Genomic DNA, 25,868 nt, shown 5'->3' on the forward strand with positions numbered 1-25,868 from the left:
TTAATGGAAAATGACATGCACCAGCCTTGTTATTCCAAATGGAGTTTCCAACACACTTTAATCCAACCACACTGGTTAGATAAAACAATAAACCAAGATTGTTAACTACTGAAGGGAAAAAAAAAGATTTTCAGTGACTACAAGTAATGAGGCATAAAAGTCAGAATTGTTTATGAAAGAAATGCAAGATAAAGCACAAACTAACGTCTAAGTTAACCAGCTAAAATGATTTAAAACAAATGTTTCTGTCACCATCTGCTGAGACAGGCTGGTTTTCCTTTCAGCCAGGACTCCCTCTAACCTACCCCTGCTGCCCACATTTAGTTCTTCAGGAGTTGTCATGAGCAGAAGGAAAGGAGCGGGAGGGGGAGAGAGAGGCCTGGTCTACACTGGAGGGGGGAGGGTCGAACTAAGGTATGCGACTTCAGCTACGCAAATAGCGTAGCTGAAGTCGAACTACCTTAGTTCGAACTTCTTACCTGTCCAGACGCCGTGGGATCGAAGTCCGCGGCTCCCCCGTTGACTCCGCCACCGCCGTTTGCGGTGGTTGAGTTCCGGAGTTGACGGGAGCGCGTTCGGAGTTCAAACTATCGCGTCTAGATTAGACGCGATAGTTCGAACTCCGAGAAGTCGAACGCTACCCGTCGACCCGGACGGTAAGTATAGACGTACCCAGAGAGAGTCTCATGCATTTTCCTAACATCTCTTTATAATTCAGTCCTTTGTACTAGAAACAAATCCAGTTCTCAGCTGAATCATGGTGATAGGCTGTCATAGATATGAGCTTCAAGTGATCCCTGCGATGGAATGTAAATGTCTTCACACCTTCCCTCTCCTGGAGAATGGCTATTTGACTAGCTGTTTGCCTTGCTGCCTCTGAGGAACTTAGGGTTAGGGTTGCAACTTTTTCAGTAATATCATACTGTAAAATCTCATAACTTTACATACAGTGTTGCTACACATTTTAAGGAGGATATTCAGTAGATTATGTCTTTTCAAATGATACCTCACAAGCCATACAGTGATAAATGAAGGGGAGGGGAGGGATCTCCCTTTTATAAACATCCAGCCAGCCAGATTGCTGTAAAATCCTTGTTGGTGTGACTTCTCTGCTTGCTTTACCTGTAAAGGGTTAACAAGCCCACAGGTAAAAGAAAAGGAGTGGGCACCTGACCAAAAGAGCCAATGGAAAGGCTAGAACTTTTTTAAATGGGACAGTAACTTTCCCTTTGTCTGTTGTTCTCCGGAGAAGGCGACACGGAGTAGCAATGCTGTGCGTGGCTTGAAGCAGGTTTGAAAATACATCTTCCATCCCTAGAAGAAATGATTTGGACAGGGAAGTTTAGACAAACACAATCAGGTTTATATTTTTTATTTTGGCTTTTGGAGCTCCTCTGTGCTATCCCAGATGCTTTTTTTTTTGCTTCTAAGCTTTAAGCTGAACCCCCAAGAAAGCTATTTTGGGTGCTTACAACAATTGTTTCTTTTAAGATCTAGCAAAAGCCTAAGTTCCAGATTTATTGTTTTCCTTTTCAATTTTAATAAAATTTACCTCTTTTAAGAACAGGGTTGGATTTTTGGTGTCCTGAGAGGTTTGTGCATGTTGTTTGATTAGCTGGTAGCCACAGCTAATTTCCTTTGTTTTCTTTCTCAGCTCTTTCCCGGAGGGGAGGTGAAAGGGCTTGAGGGTACCCTAGAGGGAAGAATTCTCAAGTGCTCCTTCCTGGGTCCAAGGGTTTGGGGTTTTTTTGCATCTGGGTGGTGGCAGCATTTACCAAGCCAAGGTCAGAGAAAAGCTGTAACTTTGGGGGTTTAATATAAGCCTAGAGTTGCACAAATTAATTTTTAGAATCCTGGTGGGCCCCCACTTTCTGCACTCGGAGTGACAGAGTGGAGATTCAGCCCTGACACATATGAACAAAATTGATCATAATTTTCTAGAAGAGTGACCATAGGGGCACAGACTTGCACAGTGTCTGTCTGTGTGTTCCCAACATATATGTGGGTATTTCAGTCCCTCAGAAGCAAGGTGTTCGGCATCTTCAAACACCTGGGGAACCGGTCCTGGGAATTCACTGGTTTATTAAGTGACACTGTATGGAATTGAGAGACACTTTATATTATTGTTATTTTATTATAAATACCGAGATGATGAAATTGCAATGAATCGTGCTAGATATGCCATGTAAGGTGTCAATGAAAATGTTATGATTTTCCAAGTTTGATAATCTTGTTTCTATCTTTGTATTGTGAGTTATAGATATGTTATAGATATGTAGGGTATATCTGTATTCCAGAGATATTGGCATCAGCGCTGCCCAGCCTGTTTGATGGCCCATCCAGGGTCATCAGCTGTACAATGAACCCATTGAAAGGATCAAGGGGAGACACCTATTGAGTCAGCAAGACATGCAGGGATATGCCTGTGTACTGAGACCTCCAAGGCTTTTCCATGCCATGTGCTGTGAAGCTTGTGTTTGGGACACAGGAAGTACAAGCCACTTGGCAAAAGGAATATAAAGGGCAGCTGCATCATCTCCATTTTGTCTTCAATCCCTCTTCCTACCTCTGGAGCAACTTCTCTACAAACTGAACCATGGAACAAAGGACTGAATGATGTGGATGTGTACCAGAGAGCCTCTCAAGCCAGCAACTCACCAATACTGATGTCTTTTTTTTCAGTTTCTCAATAACCAGTGTGGGGGATCAGAAGCACAGTTGGTGACTGATCAGTGAATTTAATTTCCGTGTTAACCACCAGTTTTGGGAGCATCTGCTCTCCCTTTTTCAGCCTGCTCTGATCTTGCCATTTTCAGTGTGGACTTCCCCAGGCACACTGGGTCACACTAAGCACTGAAGTTAAATTAATAGTGTTTTTTATGACACAGTCATATGAAATCAACTGAACTCCTTTGTTTTCTTTCATCTGAGCAGGGTTTCCACTTTCCAAACCTCATATAATCTCCCAGCTGGAACAAAGGGAAGAGACATGGGTCCCAGACCTCCAGGGTTCAGAGGAAAGAGAGATCCTGAGAGCTCCCTACACAGGTGAGGAAACATTAAAGCAACTCAGAATCTGGAAGTGCCTGAAGGAAACATCTGGGATGCCCTACAAAGCCTTTGGAAGGTTTCTCAGTTCATTACTGTCCCTAGCAGGGGCCGTATCCTTAGGGTAAATATAGCTCATGGCTTCCTGTAAACCCTAGCAGACACCAGGCAGTAGCTTCCTCCCTTCCCCCTGTGAATTTGGATGTGATGTGAGGGCCGAATTGATCCTCTCCTCTCTCCTGTTTAGGGGAAGAGATTGGAGGAGTTTAGTTCTTGTTTTTATTTTACCTCTCTCCAGCACTTGTATTGGTTTGGCCTTCCGCTTTCCATCCCTGTTTGAGGTTTCTGTCTCTATCACAGCAGGTGACGCAACGGTAGGTGAGAAAGAGGAGCAGAATTCTCAGCAGGAAAATGTTGCTCAAGTGGCTAAAAACAGAGAATTATCGCAAAGATCGAAAAGGAATGTGTCCAGGAGTCATGAGCAGGGAAAATCCTGTGAGATTCAGCACAGACCAGAAAGAGAGCAAGGAAACCAGCCAGAGGAGAAAGTGGATAAATGTATTTCCTCTTGGGGAACACAGAAAGTGCTCATGGAAACCACAACACAGCAGGAAATCCTCAGGCGAAAGAGAAAAAATACATGCAGTGGGTGTGGGAAAACCTTCTCTTGCAGCTCAGCCCTTTCTGTACATCAGAGAATCCACACAGGGGAGAGGCCCTACAAATGCAGTGAGTGTGGGAAAACCTTCAATCGCAGCTCAAACCTTATTAGGCATCAAACAGTTCACAGAAGAGAGAGTCCCTATGAATGCTGTGAATGTGGGAAAACCTTCAATCGCAGCTCCCACCTTATTAGTCATCAAACAATCCACAGAGGAGAGAGGCCCTATGAATGCAGTGAGTGTGGGAAAAACTTCACTCACAGATCAGCTCTTTCTGTTCATCGGAGAATCCACACAGGGGAGTGGCCCTATGAATGCCGTGAGTGTAGGAAAAGCTTCACTCACAGATCAGCCCTTTCTAGACATCAGAGGATCCACACAGGGGAAAGACCCTACAAATGCAGTGAGTGTGGAAAATGCTTCACTAACAGCTCAACCCTTTCTGAACATCAGAGAATCCACACAGGGGAGAGGCCCTTTGATTGCAGTGAGTATGGGAACACCTTCAATCGCAGTTCACACCTTATTAGGCATCAGAGAATCCACACAGGGGAGAGGCCCCATGAATGCAGTGTGTGGGAAAACCTTCAATCGCAGATCAGCCCTTTCTAGACATCAGAGGATCCACACAGGGGAAAGACCCTACGAATGCCGTGAGTGTGGGAAAACCTTCAATAGCAGCTCAAACCTTATTACCCATCAGAGAATCCACACAGGGGAGAGGCCTTATAAATGCTGTGAGTGTGGGAAAACCTTCTCTTGGCTCTCAGCCCACGTTAGCCATCAGAGAATCTGCAAGGGAGATCAACATTGCAAAAATCTCTAGGGCTATCAAGACTTTATTTTCTTTAAAACTTTTCCTGATTCCCACATAGTAACTTTGAAAGCTCTTTGAACTGTGTGCAGCACCGTTATCCCTCAGCTTGTCCAGATGAGTGGCCCATTTTTGCCTTTTGCAGTTCGCCCTCTTTTGAGATGGACCTATTTGTCCTTTCTATTGTCCCACAAGTAATTGGAGTGTGCCCTTCCTATGAGGAACCAGGGAGCGTCACATTTATACCATTCCTCCTATTGCAAAGTTATTGTTAGTCACCTACTATACAGATTGTATCATTGCCAGTTGTTCTCCCGTTGCTCTGGGTTTTGCTGAAGAGCAGATATATTGGGAATTTTTCAAATTACATGTAAATGAAGAGGAGCAGGGGCAGGAAAAAAAGTGTAATTTCAGCCTCTGTGACACTGGAAGGAGATGGGGTGACTCAGAGATTCCCTCCTTCCTCATCACTGCAGAACTGTTACCTTTTGCCTGAGCCATGTAGAGTTTATCTTCATCACGTTCTATCCATCCACTTTTCAAAGTGTCATGTGATGAAGCATTCTGCATTGTCTGTGCTTGGAGATGATGTTTTGACTTCTTTAATCCTATATCAGAGTCGCTATGACTGATGATGAAAGTGTCCAAAGTCCTGGGAGGGGAATTCAAATGGATCCCAAATACAGTGTTGTTGGAGTTTAAATCCCAGGTTCCATCTACTGTAAAGCCACTTTTGACAAGGTGGCTGTTTTTCCCTCATTATGGGAATGCTAGGATACTAAAAATGTTGTAATTAACATAACTGACTATGTAGACAGGGATGAGTGAAGCAGGTTTGAATGGATCAGAGGAGAATGTGATGGGAGAATCTCTTGTCCTGATTCTGAATAATCAGATGTAACCTGCTCTGGAATTTGACTTGACACTTTCTTTGTAATGTATTCTCTCTATGTGATGTGGGTTTCTATCTTTCCTGAAGGCTATTTGGTCACCCGATTGGATATTAGTTCAGTTTGATAGGATGTAGCTCAGATGTATTGGAGAATTTAAGACAATGACCCTTAGCTAAAGTCCTCATTTATGATTTCAGCTTTGCTTTTTCCCCATCCCTCCATGATGACATGGAGAAAGTTGAAGTGCAGTTCTATCAACAGGAGAGAACTCTCTAATTTACTGGACAGGCTAACAAGGAAACAGCAGTGATTTAAAATCTCCACTCAGAAATGGTGAGCAACAGCAGAACCCCAACTAACTGAAGGAAGTGCATCTAATCACAGTGTTTTTCATTTGTTTAAGGCAATATTGTCTCAGATGATCTGGGAAGAGAATTCCATGGTAAGTGATTTTGAACTAGGCAAAATGCCCATGTGTTTGGTTCCCAAAGCATTTGTAACTCAGGCCCTACAGAAGATCTCTCCTAGCTAATCCTATGGCATGGGAAATGCTGCCCTTCATGACTCAGATGTTGAGGAAATAGAAGTGGAGTTTTTTGTCAAATTTATCTTTTGTAGGAGCTAAAGATCTGTATAAAATTAAACCAGTGTTGAAAATGTAATATCTTCAGAAAAATAGCCATTTTTAATAGAATCTCCAGCTCTGGTAACTAACGAAGATTCTGCTCCACGCCTGTATCCAGTCCCTTCTCTGGACCTGTGCCACCAAATTAAAGAAAAGCTTGGGCATGTTTCAGGAAGCCATTCCTCATTAACACTGCTGAGATTTGAAGTGGTTTTGTAAAGGATTCTACTTCAGAGAAGTGTAAATTTACTGATTACACTTCCAAAGGATGCCAGGGTTAGATTGAGAACAGTCATCCTTCACTGTTTGGATGCAAAGAGAGAGTGCTTCATAGGACAGTCCTTCCCTGTGGATCCCAAACTGGCTGCCTGATTGGGTAACAAGGACTTTCAGGCTGTAGAAATGATGGTAACCAATGAGGCAACGAATTTGTCAGGCTCCAATTTCAGACTTCCGGATACATGCATGTTGAGTCCTGATTCTATGGTTTTGTGTCTGACGCTGTGGCTACACAATAAAGCTGATGTTGGCACAGCTGCACCAATGTAGCTGCACTGCTGTAGCACTGCTATTACAAATGCTCTAAGCCAATGGGAGAGATTTCTCCCATCGGACTTGATTAGTCCAACCCTTGCAAGCGGTGGTGGCTATGTTGGCAGGAGAAGCTCTCCCGCTCATGTAGCGCTATCTACCTAAGGGGATTAGGGCTGTGTAACTGGATTTTTTACAGCCCTAAGCAATATAGTTATCCCAATAAATGTCTTTAGTGTGGACCAGACCTTAGTTTTCTCTTGTGTTTTATGCATTTACATTACTTCTCTAACTCCTCCTACTTTGAAAGATTAAAAAGTGTGAAAAGAGAGGTATTTTTCTCCATGATGCAAACATTCCGACATAGAAGACCCCTTCTACGAACACATGTGGCAGAAGAACCAGAGATATATGAACTCACAGAAATGGTTGGGACCTACGTTGGGACAAACCACAATAAGAACCAGGGTTCAGTTGTTGGCAATGGGGATTAAAAGAAAACTAACATATAAGACAAGAATTTGTGATCTTTGAATATGTTATTGTTACCAATTAAAGTGAAATTATAGGTGAAGTTATTGGTTAAAGAGTAAGAGACTGTGTGATAATCTGAATTATTTTGGAAAACTGAAAGTTGTCTTGTTTTTGTGTTTTGTTCGTCGTACAGGCAATACGACAGGAAAAGGGACTGTCTGAATTGCCAAGGCAGGGAATGAACAAGCTATAGCAACATTAACACAACATCATTAACCACAAACACACTCTAATCATGCTCCAGCCATTGCTGTTCGGCCATGGCCACACGTACAGAGCTGCACAGCAGTGAGTGTGCTGGGGAAGCTGGTCTGAGCAAACAATTGGAAATGACCCTTCAGTGAGAACAGAACCAGATTGTAGAAAGGCCCCTGTGTTAAGTGGTTGTGGCTGAGGGCTTAGGGAGCTGGGTTTGAAAGCAATGGGCGTCTTTCTGTAGAGGTTTGATTCTTGCCAACTAGACAAGGCTGGTGTGTGATGTCTCCATGACTGTACTTTCAGTGTCTGATCACCCATGGTGCCGCAGGGAGCCAAGCCTAGATGTATGCAGAGGCTAAGGACAAGTCAACATTTCAAACAGTGAGTCTGTGCTGCTGCAGCTCAGTAATGGAGATGCTCCATGCCAGGGTTTCTCAAATTTCCTTTCACTGCAACCCCCTTCTGCCAAAAAAAACTTACTGCATGGCCCTGGAAAGAGGGACCAAGCACCAAGCCCCTCCACACTGGGGGGAGTCAAAGCCTGAGCCCTGCCCCAGTTGGGGGAGAGCAAAACCGAAGCTTGAGGGATTCAGCCCTGGTTGGTGGGGCTCAGACTTTTGGTTTCAGCCCCAGGCCCAAACAAGCCTAATGCCAGCCCTGGCAACCCCATTAAAACAGGGTAATGACCCACTTTGGGGTCCCGACCCACAGCTTGAGAACCACTGCTCTGTGCTGATGGGAGAGTTTTCCTGTGGGTGCAGTTAATCCACTTCCCCAGGAGGTGGCAGCTATGTCAGTGGGAGAAGCTATATCGGTGGGTGTGCAAGCTGTGGTGTTTAACACATTTAAGAAGTTTAATCAAACACCATTTTTAAAACCACCTGTGATCTGTGAATGGCAAAGGAGCTCGATGAAGCAGGGTCTGTCCTGCAAAGTCCTGGAGATCACGATTCCATACTCCTGTTGTCATGGGGGTATAGCTCAGTGGTAGAATGGTTAACTACAGATCAAGTGGCCCTTGGTTTGAGCCCACGTGCCCTCTTATAACCTTCTTCCTTTTTTTAAAAAAAAGGAAAACATTTTCATTTCCATTCTCCATTATGTTCAGGAGCTCCACTATACGGGGGTGCTTAATATGAATGTAAACACTCAACATTCCGCTGTCCAAATGCATAAAAACCTACCAAAGCTGTCCATCAGCTGAAATCAGTTCCAATCCTCTAAGTTTCTAGTTTGTTTTCATCAATTAAACAAAGGTATCATAGGAATGTACATTTGCAGATCCCTCTTCTCCAGGGGCTGTGGTGTGCAGAAGAAGAAGAACCACATCCAGTTGGGGTTCAGAAGTCTGATGAGCAAAGGCAACTTGCTTCAGGCTAAAGTCACCAGCACGTTGGCTCCTTCACATTCAGCCAGCAGCTGGGCCCCCAGGACAAGGCATGAGAAGAAGACAGTGGCTGTGATCAGGAAAGTAGCCACCAAGAAGCTGGCTAAAGCTGTCAAGATCCCCAGGAAGGTCACCATGCCCATGTCTAGAATGTGGTTGTGGAGATTAATGGAAGGAGGAGGCACACGTCAGAGCCCTAGGGGGGCTCAGGTCAGGGCCCTAGTGGGGCTCTGGGTGATCACTACTTCCCAACACAGATGCAATGTGGTTGAGTAGTGCCAGCAAAAGAGAAACTAAACAGCTAATTCTTCCTCCAGAAAGGTTTTTAATGACTTACGACTATCAAGGCAACACAGACAGAATAAGAAAAACAGAATGAAAGACCAGCACTGAGTGAGGATTAATACAAATGGCAAGTTATACTGGAGACAAGCACAAGTCCAAGTAATATTATGCATTAACTCCCTGTTCCTATAAGTGCACATATAAAAGGTAAATAATATTGAAAATACTCACAAGCACGTGCAACGCTACTATTACTATTACTGATTGCCCAGCAACTTTACATGTACTGTAACCAACCCCAACAAAGACAATTTTCTATGTAATACTAATACATTGATTCACTATATTTTACTAACCTTAACCTACCTATAACCTTATATAACAACTTATCAACTTTGATTTACTTTTATGATAAACTTGATGGTAACTTATGATTGCACTCTTTAAATATATCAGAGGGATAAATACCAGGGAAGGAGAGGAATTATTTCAGCTCAGTGCTAATGTGGACACCAGGACAAACGGATATAAATTGTCAGTTAGGAAATTTAGGCTTGAAATTAGACGAAGGTTTCTAACCATCAGAGGAGTGCAATTCTGGAACAGCCTACCGAGGGAAACAGTGGGGGCGAAGGACCTCCATGACTTTAAGATTAAGCTGGATAAGTTTATGGAGGGGATGGTATGATAGGCCAACGGGTTTAGTCAATAGGTCAATAACGTGCCACACTGGTAATTAGTACAAAGGGTCAATGTTGGGATATTGTTAGCCTTCTTCAGAGGGTCTGGCTAGAGAGTCTTGCCCGCATGCTCGGGGTTCAGCTGATCGCCATATTTGGGGTCAGGAAGGAATTTTCCTCCAGGGTAGATTGGCAGTGGCCCTGGAGATTTTTCGCCTTCCTCCGAAGCATGGGGCAGGGGTCGCTTGCTGGTGGATTATCTGCTACTTGAAGTCTCTAAATCACGATTTGGAGCATTCAACAGCAGAGTCAAGGGAGAGAATTAGTTCAGGAGTGGGTGGATCGGCTTATGTGGCCTGCATCTTGCAGGAGGTCAGACTAGATGATCATCATGGTCCCTTCTGATCTTGAATTCTATGATTCTATGAACTTATACTGAAGACAGGCACAGCGACGTGTAAAGCTATTATGGTTTATAAACTACTAGCTTCACCAGTGAAGGACATAAATCCACACCGTGTAGAGGTCAAGCATAGGAGTTTATTACACACAGCGCTGGTGGAGTGTCACCTTGCTTATTAGGCTCAGAGACACTGTAAATCAATTGATTATAACAGAATATATAGATTTTCCATGGGCAGGAGAAAGTGATGGGGTAGGCAGTGCCACACCCCAGGATAGATTTTGCAGCAAGACAAAATAGCACATTAGCTAATGGTTAACAGGTTATATAATGTCTCCGCCCATGGTTTCAAGTTAGCAAGTTAACATTTAATGAATACTTTGATAAAATGTTAGTAGTATAAAATATCTATGTTGAATTCTGATTTGGGGTCCATAGGAATGGAGCAACTCCTTTGATTGTCCAACAGTTACATTCCTAGGGGTTAAAGCAAAGAACCAGTGAAAGTATATGGCAATAAAGATTGTTTTCTGTGTGTCTAAAGGCAAGGCATTGGTCCCTGGGAAGGGAGGTGGAAGGATGCCATATCTTATACTGACATGTGCCAACTTCTCATAAACTCAAGATTGTATCTGTGGGAAGAACGTCTCCCTACAGAAGAAACAAATACAAGAGAAACAGGGATTCTTTGTTCAATCTGCAACTCTGAATAAGACACAATTAATTAGTTCTTAGCTCCAACACCTGGCAATTTGCTGACCAGGCCTATCTTAGCAAGCAAGGCTTTCTGTTTACCCAGCTTTCTCTTAGCTGATCACGATTTGCTAGGCCTCTGGTCCCTTGACCATATTCTGGACTTTGGGTCTGGAAAAGAGCTGGCACAATCCATAGACCAGGTTGTTATACAAAATGCACATGGATTTGAACCCTGCACATACAGTAATGGCAAAGTTCTTGGTTTGGCTTGTAGCAGTGATGAAAGAAACTGCAGGTTCAAATCAAGTCTCTGGAGTCCATCCACAGCTGGGATGGGTCATTCAGTCCTTTGTAGAGAACTTCAGTTTGTAGCAAAGTCCCTCCAGGGGTATGAAGCAGGATTGAAGACAAGATGGAGATGAAGCATCAGCCTTTTATAGTCACTTGCCATGTGGTCTTTGCTTTCTTTGTCCCAAGGACACTCTATCCAGCACGTGGCATAGAAAAACCTGAGTTCTGTCCATAGGCAGGTCCCTTTGCTGAGTCACAAGGTGTATCTGCCTTCTCTCAATGGGTCAATTGTATAGCTCATGGTCCTTAATGGGCCATCAAGCAGGCTAGGCAGAACTGACACCAACTTGTCTGGCTGGAGTGTTCCCCGGAAGCAGAGCACAAGTTTGAAATACGGGCAGCATAGAGCCAATATTTATAACGTCAACTACAAAAATGATACACATCTAGAGATGGCATAATTATAATCAGCCAATCATAACCTCTCCATAGACCCCTTTCACGACAACCTTTCTACAATATTGGCTGCAAATATAAAACAGTGGTCGCAACGGTGATCTATACAGTTACAGATTATGTCAATAACGTCACAGGAGGTGACACGGCATCAGTGAGACTGATGCTGGAATACTGCCTTGAGTTTTGGTGTCCTCATTTGAAAAAGATGTTGTGAAATTGGAGCTGGGTCAGCAAAGAGCCACCAAATGTTGTGAGGGCTGGAGAAAAATGCCTTCTAGGGAGCTATTGAAAGAGCTCAACCTGTTTAGCTTATCAAATGAAGATTGAAAGGTGACTTCATTGAAGTGTTGAAGGGCCTTAATGGGGAGAAAAGAATGGGTATGAAAGGGCTCTTTAATCTAGCAGAGAAAGGCATAACAAGACCCAGTGGCTGGAAGGTGAAAAGAGACAAATTCATATTACAACTAAGGCACAAAAATTCAACAGCGAGGATGATTCACTACAGGAAGAAGCTACCAAGGAAAGTGGTGGATTCACCATCTCCTGATGTCATTTCATGAAGACTAGATGCCTTTCTGGAATGTGTTTGCTCCCAAAGTAGCTCTTGTTTCATACAGGAGGCCTGTGGTATGCAGGGGGTCAGATTAGATGCTCTAATGGTCTCTTCGGGCATAAAGTTGACTAATTTCTGAAAAACTGAGTGTAGCATTGGGAGCAGCATCTGATGTTTTTCTGTCTAGCCGGCTTGCTTCCTAGAATGAATGCTCCTTGAGTGGGGTGATCCACAGGGAGTAGCTCAAAATTTCAAAGTGCCTGGCCAGGGGCAGGACATTAGCACAGCAAGGGAGGGATGTGGCAGTGACATCATAAAGGCCTTTTGCAGGACCTCAGACTATTGGTGGGGAGGTGGTGACCTCACAGAGAGATGCTGACATCAGCCAGGCAGGACAGGGGCAAGGGGCCAGGGAAACCTCAGAGACCCCTGTGGCTTTGCTTCAGCAAGTCTCCTTCTCGAGGTCTCTGAGGACAGAGAGTATTCGGGTTCACGGAAATGAGCACCAGGAGGAACCTCTTTCGAGTTTTCTCCTTCCCTTTTAGTGATTTTACTAGAAACTAGCCGTCCCTGTTTAGAAGGTAAGAGCCTCCTCGAGGGAAGGGGTGTCCTGGGGGCATCACAGTTTGGATGCCGGTGGCCACCCCCACCAAGGTAAGGAAGTTCCCGCCACTCTGCTCTGTGTTCACAGTGTGGGAGAGAGCAGCAGGCTCAGCTGTCAGAACTTCCCAGAGCGATGAAAGGGGAGGGGCCCATGGCTCTGTAGCAGGAATGCAGGGCAGGCGAGTTCATGGCGGGCATTGTGGGATACTAGAGGAAGCCAGTTATGGTGATATAATGAATAGCAGCATCTTCACTGACACTCTGTCACTTTAAGTTTGCTGCAAAAAGCTCTAGACCTCTCATTGAAGTCGTTTTATTTTGTCACCAAAACACGGCAGTTTTGTCGCATTGCAGTGTGTGCACCAGACACAAGCTGCCGACCGAGGGAACGTTGTGTGTTTTTCACACACCTGAGCAATATAATTCTGTTGAAACAACTTTGTAGTGCGGACGTGGGCAAAGATTCACTCACACACAACTTGCAAGGAAAACGTCACCTGCTCCTCTGCTTTGCAAAATCCAAACACAAGCAAAGCTTGTCAGGCCCCGCTGGAGATGGCAGGGAGTCAGGTGTGGGCAGACACTGTGTTTTCGCCAGCTGCAGGCGCCATGGCTTAGCTGGCTAAAGCACTTGTTTTTGTGAACAGGAGACCCTGGGGTCAGTTCCCAGTGGTGCCTTGTTGGCTACTGTCAGAAGACAAGATTCAGAGCTAGCTGGGCCTTTGGTCTAGCCCAGTGTGGTTTTTCTTATGGTTTAAATAACACTCACAGGCACTGATAATAGAGTTACTGAAAGTTTGGGAGTTAGGAGCGGGTAGGTCAGTGGTCCAGTCCCCACACAGATGACTCCTGTCTCCCTCTGGGACAGGGGCAGGTCTGAGCTCTCACCCAAATGCTCATTGTGGCTGCCAGAATCTGTGAGCAGCTTGTTTAATTTACGCCAAAGGTTGAGTTTGCTTTGTGCACCGTGTGTGAGAATGAAAATCCTAAACCGCCCTTTGAAATAACGAATGGAGCAGGACGTGTTATTGTCCCTGCCCCAAAGCAGACAGACCAATGGAGAAATGCCGTCGAGTCCAAGGTAATACTCCCCTGCCATTTTACCTTTTTTGCTGGCTAAACTCCTTCTTAACTGCCCAGCCCAGGCTGTCCTCTGCCTCAGCTGCTGCTCCCGGCCTGCTCTAGAGTCAAACATGCAGGGCCCCCAGGGGAACAGAGGCTGGGACAAGGCAGCAGCCTGGGTTGGGCTGGGAAGATGCTGGGAGTTCTCGTTCCCTGAGAACTGGCCCAGCTCCCTTCTCAACAGCAAACAAATCAATTCCACGTCCCCTCCCCAGAAAAACCAGCCTGGAGCCAAGGGCAGCAGGGGACGATTCCCTGCAGTTCCCACCAAGGCAGGAGAGGACCCAGGGTGTTTCTAGCAGAGCTTATGGAACTGACTTGGGGAAACCAGCCTTTAATAACAGGCAGTTCCAGTTTAAGATAAGTGTTTTTAACATGCATCGGATGAAGTGGGTATCCACCCATGAAAGGTCATGCTCCAAAACGTCTGTTAGTCTATAAGGTGCCACAGGACTCTTTGCTGCTTTTACAGATCCAGACTAACACGGCTACCCCTCTGATACTTCCTTTTCTCAGTGTTGCTCCCAGCACTTTAGGGAGTTTTTCCTCTTCTCCCTTCCAGCTGTGGTGATGGGACTGCAGCAGCTCCCCAGGGCCAGCTTTGCTCTTACATCCTTCACGTCTTTGGCTGAAGCTGTGTTTGCCACCAGTTTAATCCATAGCTGAGACCGCAGGTACCAGCAGCTAGTTACAAAGGCTCAATTCCCATCGCCATCAGTGGGAGGTTATCCAGGGCTGCAGGATTTGGCCCATGGACAGTCAAGGTGCTACAGCAGCTACATTCTTACGTGGTGAGTCCTGCAGCCTATTACCAAACTGCTCTGCCATAGTCTGCAGGGGGCCTGACTTGCTGAGAATCTGGCAGAAGAGAGACCCTGGAGCAGAGAAGGAAAATGTCCTCAGCAGCCACAGCCGGCAGGAGCAGTAAAGGTTCGGTTTCTTTTTAAACTTCTCTCCCTGCTCAAGCCTTTAATCGTTCCTGTGGCTCTTCTCTGAACCCTCTGCAATTTATCAGGGAAAACAACCAATGAACTAAACAAACAAACCAAACCAGGCTGTTCTGACTGATGTAACAATCTATTGCCTTCCAAGGTTGAATACAAATCAGATCATTCTGTTCACCCAAGAGTTCCACTTTAAGGGCTTTTTGTTTTCTAGTTCCAGTCAAATCCTGTGCAACAGCATCATGGTTAACTCGCCACTTGGTCACTTCCCATTCACACGTTCAGAAAGTGGGCAGGTCTAAGTCTTTCCTCCCACACCAACATGAAAAAATCAGTGACAGAAAATGCCCTAAAGTGCCTCTGCTGCCTTGCACAACAGCCTGGGGAAATACACGAGGGAAAGTGCTTTCCTCTCTCCTCCTGATACCGGGTAACATCTCTGTGTGTCCTTGAGATCCTGCCACAGAGACAAGCCTTGAGGATGCAAATGACATGTTAAGGCTTCATTGGTTTGTACATTCCTTTACTCCATTAGTGCTAAGGGTGCATGAACTCGAAATAATCCCGCTCTGACTTGCACACCGGAGACTATTTCCAGGCTCGCAATAAAAAAAATAAATAAATCTTTCTTTCTAACCTGAGCAAGTTGAACCTAGAGTCGTTGCGAGATGATAAATAGAGAGCCCCATGATGACTGGGGCACATAGTTATTAATTATAATATTTGTTATCTATGCAGCACCCAACACTCAATAACCAGGAGTCAGGCCTAAAAAATCCCAAGGGTTGCTTATGTTTAAGAACCGCTGCCTTTTGGGAGTAATGTTATTTTTTTCTTGGTTCTTCTGAGACTCTTGGGCCATGTTTTCTGGCTGAACTTGAAGGCTAAAAATGGACTTACCAAAAATCACACGGTTCCCAGATTGGGACCCTTGCTGTGCTGGGTATTGCAGATGCCCCAACCAAGAGCAGGTGCTCCAGTTGTGCCAGGCACTGCAGAGATCCTGATGAGGGTGGGGGCCCTGATTCTGCCGGAAGTTGTACAACTCACAGGGAGAGAGAGAGTCCTCACTGCCAAGAGCTCACAGGCAGAATGGACAAAGTGTGGGAGGGCGGTTCCCATTTTATAGAAGGAGAAACTGAGCCCCAAAGATATGGTGTAATTTGTCCATGTTTGCTCAGAGGGCAAAACTGGGAACTGAATCCAGATTTTCTGAACCACAGACTTGCCCTGAACCACAAGCCAAGCGTTGTCGATTGCATGGCAGAGGGCCAGTGGGAAGTTGCAGAATCTCCTTCATTGGAGGGTTATAAGAAGGGGTTATACAAACACCTGTCGAGGTGGCCTAGGGAGACTTGGCCCTGACTCTCGGGGTCCCTCCCTCCCCTACCTTTCTATATGATTCTGTTGTGTGGGTTTGTGCTGTGTCGTTGTTCCACGCTGAGCTGTTTTGCAGTGTCACTTTGCACTCTGACGCATTGTTTCGTGTTGTATGGTTTTTGCACTGCCTTGTGTTGCGTTGGTTTGAGCTGAGCTCTTTTGCAGTGCGTCATTTTGCCCTATGGGGCGTTCATTTGCATGGCGCTGAATTGTCGGGCTTTGCACTCCTACGTGTTGTCACTTTGTGCTGTGGAATGTCAGTTCACGCTGAATTGTTAGATGTTAGATTGGGGTGTTTCCACTTTTGGTGTTGTTTATGTAAGCAGAGTCAGGATGAGCTCTACCCTGACATCAGGTGGTAAATTATGAGGAGTGGGCAAAGGAATTTCAGGAATGTTCATTTGCATTGACAAACCCACTATACTTAGCATAATACACAGCAGCCTGGGATGGTTATTTTCACAGCTGTGGGATCCCCAATTTCTTTGTTATTGGGGCAGGAAGGAAAAAAAGTGCTGTTACCTTAATTATGTGAATGAGGAACTATGAGGCTGCTTTATGACAGAAATGACTCAACCTACATTAAATAGTACTTGCGAGACAAGGGACATGGGTTCCAAAACCCAGTGAATGGAGAGAGGTTGGGGACTGGTGCCTGCCTGGGCCCTGGCCCCTTTTGAGGGCCTGGAACACCAATTGCACATTCTCCTCTCTCCACCGTTGAAGAGCAGAGCTCATTTTGAATCCTTTAGGAGTCCATCTAGAGACTGCTGACCTGACTTCACGTTGGGCCAATGGTGCACCAGCATCAGGGCTCCCCTACTACAAGCTGAAACCACTAAGAGGTGGAATCACTAAAAGAGCTAAGCTTACTGAGCTGAGATCACTGAGTGCTGTGTTAACTGGTGGAGGAGCCTGAAGATCTATTGCTAAGCGGCTGGCAGAGCGGAGCAGTCTGCAGTATGTTGGAGCAGGCAATGGAGCAGTGTGGAGCAGTTTGCGGGGACGGCTGACATGGTTCATGGGTCGACTGGAGGACTGGCACAGCTGGTGCAGCTAGTCGTGGTGAAGGCTGCAGCAGAACTCCATGGAGAGGCGGAGCAGTCGGCCCTGGTGCACGTAAGGTGCCCCTTAACACCCTGTGTGCGTGCCCCCCCCATTTCCACCCAGGCTGGGGGGGGGTAAAAAACTCTGGGGTGGTACTGACCAGAGACACAGACTTTTGGGTTGTTGGACTTTGGGGTGATTGGACTTAAGACCCTAAGGGGGAAAGGACATTGCCAAATGTGCTTGGAGGTGGGTTTTTTTGCTTATGGTTTGTGTATAGTCCTGTTTGTGGTGTCTCTCCAACGTGATGCCGCATTGTTTCCCTCCTTTATTAAAAGGATTTTGCTACACTCGGACTCTGTGCTTGCGAGTGGGGAAGTATTGCCTCCTAGAGACGCCCGGGGGGGTGGTATGTAATTGTCCCAGGTCACTGGGTGGGGGCTCGACCCAGTTTTGCATTGTGTTATTGAAAAGGAACCCCTGGATACTGAACCCGGCCCTTGTTGCTGCCAGCTCAGAGGGGCAGAAGGGTTACACCTGATTCAGAACAGAGTCCAGAGAATTTTACCCAGTGACTCCTACACCCACCCCAAGATCTTCTGCCTGAACGATGAGGGTTCATTCAGAAAGTCATCGTGTTTGGATGTAAAGGTGTGAAATGATGGGGAAATTGGCCCCTCGTTCAAGTTTAAATGTTGTAACTTCTACATCTAGACCGGGGTGGCCAACCTGAGCCTCAGAAGGAGCCAGAATTTCCCAATGTATCTGCCAAACGTGCACCTTTGTATGCAACTACTGAGTCAGTTGTGAACCTTCCTATCACTGTCATTATCCCTTTGAAATATATCCTAGTGAGCCCTGGACGTCTACAGGCTGCATTAGCCAATTCAACCATTCAGCACTTGCAGATGGGCACCTCTGTATTGTGCCTGAGTCTTGTAGAGCTATGAGAGGCTGGTAGATGCCAATATTTTCCTGTCTTTTTAACCAGAACTAATGCCAGGCCAGGGCTGGGAAGAGAGAGAGAGCAGCAGGTTTCCCCTATTGTGTCTGTCTCACTTTTTCTTGACTAGCTTCACCTCTGCACCAACTTGCATTTTTCTTGTGCAAGCCTGGCTAGTTCAGTTGGTAGAGCATCAGACTTTTAATCTGAGGATCCAGGGTTCAAGTCCCTGGTCAGGTGATAAACTTATTACTATGATTGTAAAAATCTGACTTTCGGGAGTCTTCTTTCGTGTTACTTCTTTCTCTTCAGGATTTTGCCTTTCTTAAGAAGGGTCTTTGTGTGGGGAGGATTGAAGGGGCAACTTCTTGACATCCCCTTTGACCTCACAGGGTGGACGAATAAAGGCCTCTGGGCAAAGAGCATGTTCCTCCCCTGCACACACAAACACACAGAATATCCCTAAGGAATTAGAATCACCTGCTGTCTTCCCCTGTCCTGCTGGATCCTCAAATGAGGATGCTCTTCAGCCCAAACCCATGTCCCCTCTACTCCCAGTGCCCCGCAGACCCAACCCTCAGTCCCTCCTATGCTCACTGCTCCTCACTCCCAACCAGAGCCTGCTCCTCTACATCCTTCTCCTCTGTCCCAACCCACAGCCCCCTCCTATTCCCAGTGCCCCTCAATCCCAACCCACAGGCCCCTTCTCCTCACGCTGCTCCTCAATCCCAACCCACAGTTCCCTCCAGCAGCAGGTGTTTCAGACCCCCTCAGGAAGATTTTCTTGCAAGGTTTCATGTACGAGTCTGCATGTGGATTTTACAGTATGTTGGAAATATGTTGGGTTGCTTGCCGAAATGATCACTTGTGGCTGGTGTTGGATTCCCAGTCTCCTTGTTATTGGGGCAGGAGAAACAAAGGGTTGTTATCCTTGATATGTGAATCAAGGACTCGACCCCGGGTGTAAACTAAATGAGCTGCCCACAGATTCTGGCAGCCACAATGAGCATTTGGTGCGAGAGCCCAGACCTGTCCCTGTCCCAGAGGGTGGGGGTCATCCGTGAGGGGCTTGGACCACTGACCTATCAGCTCTTAACTCCCAAACAATCAGTAACTCTAGTATCAGTGCCAGTGAGTGTAATTTAAACCATAAGAAAAACCACACTGAGCTAGACCAAAGGTCCATCTAGCTCTGAATCTTGTCTTCTGACAGTAGCCAATACCACGTGCTCTAAAAGGATCTCAACAAGGCACCCCTGGGAATTGAACCGAGGATCTCCTGTTTACAAAACAGGTACTTTAGCCACCTAAACCATGGTGCCTGCCTGTAACTAAGATACAGTGTCTGCTCATACCTCATTCCCTGCATTCCCACCTGAGCCTGACAAGCTTTGCTTGTGTTTGGATTCTGCAAAGCGGAGGAGCAGGTGAGGTTTTCCTTGCTAGCTGTGTGTGTGTGTGTGAATCTTTGGCCAGGTCTGCACTACAAAGTTATTTCAGCAGAATTATATTGCTCAGGTGTGTGAAAAACACACTATGCTCTCTCGGTCAGCAGCTTGTGGCTGGTGTACACACTACAATGCCATGTCTGGCGACAAAACTGCCCTGTTTTGGTGACAAAATAAAACCACTTTGATGAGCAGTCTAGAGCTTTTTGCAGCAAACTTAAAGCGAGAGTGTCAGTGTAGACGCTGCTGTTCATTATATCACCATAACTGGCCTCTGCCAGTATCCCACAATGCCCGCTGTGAACTCGCCTGCCCTGCATTCCTGCTACAGAGCCATGGGCCCCTCCCCTTTCATCGCTCTGGGAAGTTCTGACAGCTGAGCCTGCTGCTCTGCTCCAGCAGCCAGGAGCAAATCACTGCCATGGATGCTGCTCTCTCCCGCACTGCGAACACAGAGCAGGGTGGTGGGAACTTCCTGACAGTGTAGGGGGGCCACTGGCATCCGAACTGTGACACGCCCAGGACATCCCTTCCCTAGAGGAGGCTCTTACCTTCTAAACAGGGACGTCTGTTTTCTAGTAAAATCACTAAAAGGGAAGGAGAAAACTCGAAAGAGATTCCTCCTGGCGCTCACGTACGTGAACCCGAATACTCTCTCAGTCCTCAAAGAGAGACCTCGCGAAGGAGACTTGCTGAAGCAAAGCCACAGGGGTCTCTGAGCCACACCCCTCCCTTGCTGTGCTAATGTCCTGCCCCTGGCCAGGCACTTTGGAGGTTTGAGCTACTCCCTGTGGATCACCCCACTCAAGGAGCGTTCGTTCTAGGAAGCAAGCCGGCTAGACAGGAAAACATCGGAAACAGTTCCCAATGCTACACTCAGTTTTTCAGAAATTAGTCAACTTTATGGCCAGAAGAGACCATTAGAGCATCTAATCTGACCACTTGAAGATCACTTGAGCTGCAGTCAAGCACTCTACCACTGAGCTATACCCCCACAATGACCTGAATAGGGAATCGTGATTTCCAGGACTTTGAAGGACAAACCCTGCTTCATCGAGGTCCTTTGCCATTCCCAAACCACAGGTGGTTTTAAAAATGGGGTTTGATTAAACTTCTTAAATGTGGTAAACACCACAGCTTGCACACCCACCGATATAGCTTCTCCCACTGACATCGCTGCCACCTCTTGGGAAGTGGCTTATCTACACCCACAGGAAAACTCTCTCCCCTCAGCATAGAGCAGTGGTTCTCAAACTGTGGGTCAGGACCCCAAAGTGGGATGTGACCCTGTTTTAATGGGATCGCCAGGGCTGGCATTAGACTTCTTGGTGCCTGGGGCTGAAGCCAAACATCTGGAGGGAGCAGCACTCAGCCCCACTCTGTCCCAGCTCTTCCCCAACCCCACCCTCAGCCTGGGCCTCTGGCTCCCAGCTCAGCCTCGACCCCCTTACCTCTGTCTGCACCCCTCTCCCCAGCAAGCAACAGCCCCACTCCCAGCCCATGTTCTCGACTGTGGTTTTCAAGAGGCCACAGCCATGGCTAAGAGGGCACAGTGTGAAATGTTTGGGGAATCACTGGTCTAGGGTGATGTTCTCAATCACTTCTATGCAGTCAAATAAAAGCTATTCCTCACCCACCCACCCCTCGATCAGGACGGACTAGGTATGTTCTGCTGCCCTTCACTCATGCAGGAAGGATAATAACATTTCATTCCACTCAATCCTAAAGTGATTTGTAACCCGCCACCAGCCAAAACTGGTCATTTTGGGGAAGTGGCCCCATCATGCTGCATAGCTAGGCAGAGTAGGCGTGTCTGTGCAAACACGGTCTGTTCCTGAAGTCTTTCCCCCAGCTCCTCACTAGATGTGAGGGGGGAGCTCATTCAGCCCCTGCTTCCACTTAGTATTTAAAAACTCCTTATTGTCCCTAGCTCTGCTGGCCTTAGCTTTCTCCTCCTGTCCTTTTTCTAACAGCTCAGATGAGGTGGCTGAGTGGTTAAGGCGATGGACTGCTAATCCATTGTGCTCTGCACGCATGGGTTTGAATCCCATCATCATCAGATGCGTTTAGTTTTCACCCCTCCTTTGTAGACAACCATCTCCCCCTTTGGTACAATGACAGATCAAACAATGTTGCTTCTTGCAAACAAAAACCTTCTCAGAAACTCCGAACTCCCTTGCTTTAAATAAAATGTCTAAATCCCAGATTTCTTAAAAAAAGAAATTGTCTAGTGCTGTATTTCTTAGTTTTTATCTCAAAAGGGAACATCCTCATCATCTCCCCCAAAAACCCTGGGACCTGCCCAAATTATTAAAATACCCTCAACCCGAGCAAGGCCAGAGCAGTGAACCAGAGCTAGTGTCTAGGCCAAGCTGTTCTGAAGGAGGCAACTCCAACATTTTCTCCCTGCTTCCCTTGGCAAGGTCTGACTGAGAAAACAAAATTCCCCAAACTGAAAATTTTCTGCTGAAAAACCAATACTAGTCTGTTTGGGGACTTTGGTTTGCAAGTATTATTATTATTATTCTCTTCTGATTTCTGAATCAGTTCAGTCCAGTCTTTGTCCTCCAGGTGTGTTTCCAGCTGCTGAGTTGTGGGGGAGAGAGGCCAAGTCATGATGTCTCTTCCCCTCTTTCATAGTTTCTTCCAACTTGCTAGGAAGCTCCTTTGTTACCATGTGAGTCAAGCAGTGTCCATTGTCTCTGTGCTATCTCGGAGAAGCCTGCATTGTACACGGTTCCTGGGATAGTCCTTGGGAGTGTGGATCCCTTCAATGGGCCAGCAGCGAGTCTGGCTCCTCCCTTGTCACACCTGAAAGGCTGGTGGGGGGTGTTTCTCAACCTCATAACATATTTCAGTAACACAGAGCAAAACTTCATAACTTCCCAACCAATGCGAGCACACACAATCCAACAAGATATTAATGTTCAACAGATCAAGACTTTTGAAATGATACGTCCAAAGGCAGACTTTGAACAAACCATGTCATCATTATATGAGAGTGGTGAATATGGGGCTTCCAGGTGCTGCTCTGAGCACAGCCTGCCACACCTGGGCTTCCATTGCAATGGAGACGTACCCTTAGAGTCCATCTCTCCTGGGATAAAGATGGCCCACACCTGACTCTCTGCCAATCCCCACGGGACCCTGAGAAGTGTTGTTCGTGTTTGTATTCTATAAAGCAGAGAAGCAGATGAAGTTTTGCTCCCAAGTTGTGTGTGTGATTCTTTGGACAGGTCTACACTACAAAATTAGGTTGGTGTAATTACATTACTTAGGCTGGCAATGCAGTTCTATCAAGCTAATCCCCGTATAGATAGTGGCTCAGCTGTCAGAACTTTCTGGAGCAATAAAAGGGGAGGGGCCCAGCCTCTGTAGCAGGAACGCAGGGCAGGTGAGTTCACGGCAGGCATGGTGGGATACTGGTGGAGGCCAGTTATGGTGATATAATGACCAGCAGCATTTACACTGACATTTGTCACTTTAAGTTTGCTGCAAAAAGCACTAGGCCTCTCGTCGAGGTGCTTTTATTTTGTCACCAAAACAGGGCAATTTTGTCGCCAGATGTGGTATTGCAGTGTGTGCACCAGCCAAAAACTGCTGACCGAGGGAGCGTTGTGTGTTTTTCACACATCTGAGCAATATAATGATGCTGAAGTAACCTTGTAGTGCAGACCTGGCCAAAGATTCACACACACAAACACACACACAGCTTGCAAGGAAAACCTCACCTGCTCCTCTGCTTTGCAGAATCCAAACACAAGCAAAGCTTTTCAGGCCCCAGTGGGGATGGCAGGGAGTCAGGTGTGGGCAGACAGTGTGTTTTAGCCACAGGCAGGCACCATGGCTTAGCTGGCTAAAGCGCCTGTCTTGTAAACAGGAGATCCTGGGTTCAATTCCCAGTGGTGCCTTGCTAACTAACTCTTGAGCAACCTGGTATTGGCTACTGTGGGAGGACAAAACACAGAGCTCTTTGGTCCAGCCCAGTATAGTTGTTTAAATTATACTCACAGGCACTGATAACAGACTTAGTGAAAATTTGGGAGTTAAGAGCTGATAGGTCAGTGGTCCAGCCTGTCACAGATGATCCTGCTTCCTCAGGGGCAGGTCTGGGCTCTCACACTGAATGGCTCATTGTGGCTGCCAGAATCTGTGGGCAGCTCATTTAGTTTGCACCGAGGGTTGAGTCCTGCTTTGTGCACCGTGTGTGAGAATGAAAATCCTAAACTGCCCTTTGAAATAACGAATGCAGCGGGACGTGTTATTGTCCCTGCCCCAAACCAGACAGACCAATGGAGAAATGCCGTTGAGGCCAGGGTAATACTCCACTGCCATTTTAACTTTTTCGCTTGCTAAACTCCCTCCCAAACTTGTGGGGTCCAGATCCCGGTATTGAGCCTGAGCCGAGATGTCTACGCTGCAAATTTACCACCCCACGGCCCAAGCCCCAGGAGCCTGCACTGGCATGGGACAGCCATGGGTGTTTCATTGCAGTGTGGACACAGCCTAGCATTATGTCTACACTGCCATTAACACACCCAAGTCACTATTCTCAAACCCTGGGTCAGTTGATTCAGGCTTGTGGGGCTTGTGCTGCAGGGTTATAAAATTACAGTGTAGACACTTGGGCTTGAGACCAGCCTCCGAGACCCCACGAGGGGTGAGGGTCTCCGAGCCTGGGCTCCAGTCTGAGCCCCAGGAGCCCAAATCAGATCATCCAGGCCAGCCGGGCCACAGGGATTTTGTCACAGTCTAGATGCCCTCTCAGGGTATGTCTACACTGCAATGTAAGCCCAGGGTTAGTAGAAGTCATGTCAGCAGCCCCAACACATAAACATAAACCACGAGGGAAAGACCCACCCCCCAAATAAGCTGGGCAGTGTCCTTCTCCCTACGATTTGTAAGTCCGGCAACCAAAAGTCCTTTAACATGAGCCATCCCCTCTCTGCACCCCACTCACAGCTGTTGTCCTTAGTCAGTGCAAGCCCAGAGGTGCCTCTGTAGAGTTCACCTGCCATCCTGGGAGGAAAAGGGGGAAAATAAGAAGGCACCGTACTCACTATGGTGTCTAGGGACTCACTCATCCCTCCACTGCCACCCTGTCCTAACGTTGGTCTAACGCCTAAATTTTAGTATTGGGACCCAAACCCCAGCCCACTTGGCGTTGGAACCCCTGTCCCCTGCCTAGCAAGTGCTATTGAATTGAGGGTGAGTCCCTCAATCAGGGTCTGCCAAGCACAGTTGTGCTGCCCTCGATTCACACAACAAGGATAACAACCCTTTATTTCTTCTGCCCATTGTAACATGGAGACTGGGAATCTAACACCAGCCACAAGTGATCATTTCCGCAAGCAACCCAACCTACTTCCAACATACTGTAAAATCCACATGCAGACTCATACACGAAACCTTGCAAGAAAATCTTCCTGAGGGGGTCTGAAGCACCTGCTGCTGGAGGGAAGGAGGGAGCTGTGGGTTGGGATTGAGGAGCAGCGTGAGGAAGGGGCTGTGGGCTGGGATTGAGGGGCACTGGGAATAGGAGGGGGCTGTGGGTTGGGACAGAGGAGAAGGGTGAAGAGGAGCAGGCTCTGGTTGGGAGTGAGGAGCAGTGAGCATAGGAGGGACTGAGGGTTGGGATTGAGGGGCACTGGGAAAAGAGGGGACATGGGTTTGGGCTGAAGAGCATCTTCATTTGGGGATCCAGCAGGACAGGGGAAGGCAGCAGGTGATTCTAATTCCTTAGGGATATTCTGTGTGTTTGTCTGTGTGTGTGTGTGTGTGCAGGGGAGGAACATGCTCTATGCCCAGAGTCATGCCCCACATTGTGGGGACCACTGAACCCTACTTGCTAATCAGGTGCTAGTGATGCCAAAGCCCAGGGAAAGGGAGAACAAGTGCGGGGCCCGCAGCACTGGAGCCATGTGAAGGGGCTGCAGGAGAGGGGCAATGGCTGGTGGCACAGGGAGTTAAGGGCAAAGGGGGCACAGGAGGGGGCAGGAGTTAGGGGTGAAGGAGGTGCAAGTGTTGGGAGTGCAGGGGCTAGCGGTAAAGGGGGAGGGGGATCATCCAGGGGCAATGGGGAAGTGCCAAAGTACAAGCTTTGCCCAGGGCACCATTTCCCCTAATGCTGGTCTGAGCAAACAATTGGAAATGACCCTTCAGTGAGACCAGAACCATAGTGTAGAAAAGCCCCTTTGTTAAGTGGTGGTGGCTGAGGGCTTAGGGAGATGTGTTAGAAAACAACGGGCGTCTTTCTGTGGAGGTTTGATTCTTGCCTGCTAGGCAAGGCTGGTGTGTGGTGTCTCCATGGCTGTACTTTCTG

The 25,868-nt window shown here is 47.0% G+C and overlaps 3 non-coding genes across 3 annotated transcripts; all 3 read left to right on the forward strand.

Moving 5' to 3' along the window:
- The first annotated feature begins 18,265 nt into the window (after nt 1-18,265).
- TRNAK-UUU lies at nt 18,266-18,338 on the forward strand. Its single transcript has one exon. It is a non-coding gene; the product is annotated as a tRNA-Lys (tRNA).
- Nucleotides 18,339-21,523: 3,185 nt separating this feature from the next.
- Nucleotides 21,524-21,605, forward strand: TRNAS-GCU. The gene has a single exon. It is a non-coding gene; the product is annotated as a tRNA-Ser (tRNA).
- Nucleotides 21,606-23,383: 1,778 nt separating this feature from the next.
- On the forward strand, nt 23,384-23,457 carry TRNAT-UGU. The gene has a single exon. It is a non-coding gene; the product is annotated as a tRNA-Thr (tRNA).
- The last annotated feature ends 2,411 nt before the right edge of the window (nt 23,458-25,868 follow it).

The sequence above is a fragment of the Mauremys mutica genome, unplaced genomic scaffold (genome assembly GCF_020497125.1).
Source record: "Mauremys mutica isolate MM-2020 ecotype Southern unplaced genomic scaffold, ASM2049712v1 Super-Scaffold_100221, whole genome shotgun sequence".
Lineage (NCBI taxonomy): Eukaryota > Metazoa > Chordata > Testudines > Geoemydidae > Mauremys > Mauremys mutica.